This window comes from Wolffia australiana, chromosome 3 (assembly GCF_029677425.1).
Source record: "Wolffia australiana isolate 7733 chromosome 3, ASM2967742v1".
NCBI lineage: Eukaryota > Viridiplantae > Streptophyta > Magnoliopsida > Alismatales > Araceae > Wolffia > Wolffia australiana.
Window position 1 is genome coordinate 9,112,429 of NC_135837.1, and position 1,804 is coordinate 9,114,232.

Consider the following 1,804-nt stretch of genomic DNA (forward strand, 5'->3'; position numbering starts at 1 on the left):
GATTTATTTGGGTTCGAAAGTACAAGATTGTAACTTTCCAACATATCCAACTAAATCTGTTCAAGAATTCTTATTTCAAAATCATTGTGTGATAAGCAGATCTAAGACTTCGTCAAAATTTCGACAAAGTATTAGATTTTGCCTTGAAGTGCATAAGCGTTGCGCAGCTATGCGCGCAGCGCACATGCGCAGCGCATAGCCAGCGCCGCTGCGACACGCGCAGCGCCGAGCGCTACACACGCAGCGCACAAACATGTGCCGCGACATGCAGCGCCTTTACGCCAAGATCGCACTGCGCGCCGCACGCCAGCGATCGCCGCCTCAGATAGAACTTGACTTAGACTAAGTCCAGATCTATCTGAGATAATAATTCAAATTTTGAATTATTAAATCTTTTAACCTCAAATTTAAGATAATTAAATATTTATTCTTAATGTAAAAATTGAAATCTTAAATCTATTAAATCTTAAAACAATTATTGATTGAATTGAAATAGAAATTAAACTGAAGTACCTGCTCCTTGTGGTTCGACCCTTACTTACCCTAGGTTAGTGAGGTAATTTTATTTGTTGAATAATCTCAGATCCTCACACATTGATAAGATAAACAAAGTCTAAAAATCATTATTTAAAACACCAAAATTTGTGATTATCAACTGGCGCCGTTGCTGGGGATCACGGTTAATCAGTGAAAAATATTTATTTCTGTTCAATTATTTCTATTTTAAAGGCTGAAGGATTAAAACCCCTCTGCGTATTCTTGTTTCTAACATCTTGGTTTGAGATTTATGGTAGTAACAAGGTCTAAAGCTTGTTGAAGAATAGAAGAAGAGGTGACTCAACCAAGGTACTCATTTCCAGATTCATCAATCACAAAGCAGGATCAAGAGAAGCAAAGCATGGCAGAAGAAGGACATCCTCATCAAGATAGAAGGAGAACACTGCTTGATAGATCAACGCCATCAGGGAGCATAAGGGAAACTGATATAAATATAAATGTGGGAGAAGGAGTCAATGCAGGTATGACAATGCTTTAATAAATTCTTTACCTGAATTCAATGGTCATACTTCACAGAATCCTTTAGAATTTTTAGATGACTTCCATATCAGATATTCTTCTCAAAATGTACCAGGTCTATCTACTGAAGCTTTAAAAATGAAATATTTTCCATTAACTTTAAAAGACAAATCTTTTGCATGGTATCGAAATTTAGGCATTACATTTAGATCTTGGGAAGAAATGCAGAATAAGTTTTTACAAAAATTTTATCCTCTTTCCAATACAAGTTTTTACATAAGAGAAATTTATAATTTTCATTATCATGAAAATGAGGCATTTAGTGAGGCATGGGAAAGATTTAATGATTTAATTAGAAAATATCCTCATCATGTTATTGAAAATTGTCAATTAGCTCAAATATTTTATGAATCGTTGTCGGATTTTATGAAAAATAAAGTAAATCTAGCTACTGGAGGAACTTTTTATACTGCGTATGAAGATGAAGTATTTGATATGCTAGAGAGAGTAGCAGAAACTGACTTGCAGGAAATAGGAGCAAACCATAATGGAAGGAACTCACAGCCAAAGAGAGGAGGTGCTTTGCTGGTCAACATCAAACAATCAGAATTACATGCAGGAATCAAGGAGACCAACCAGAAATTAGAAGATCTAACCTCAACTTTGAAAAATGCTTTTCTATATAATCTCCTATTGTTAAAGCTAAAATCTGCTCTCTCTGTTTCAGCAAGGATCATGAAGATGGAGCTTGTCAGCCCATAGAGGAAGAGGATAATGCATTCAATCA

General features: G+C 35.5%; 1 non-coding gene across 1 annotated transcript; it reads right to left on the reverse strand.

Annotated features, from left to right (window-relative positions):
• Nucleotides 1-1,291: 1,291 nt before the first annotated feature.
• Nucleotides 1,292-1,392, reverse strand: LOC144701554 (small nucleolar RNA R71). Its single transcript, XR_013581045.1, has one exon. It is a non-coding gene; the product is annotated as a small nucleolar RNA R71 (small nucleolar RNA).
• Between the last annotated feature and the right edge of the window lie 412 nt (nt 1,393-1,804).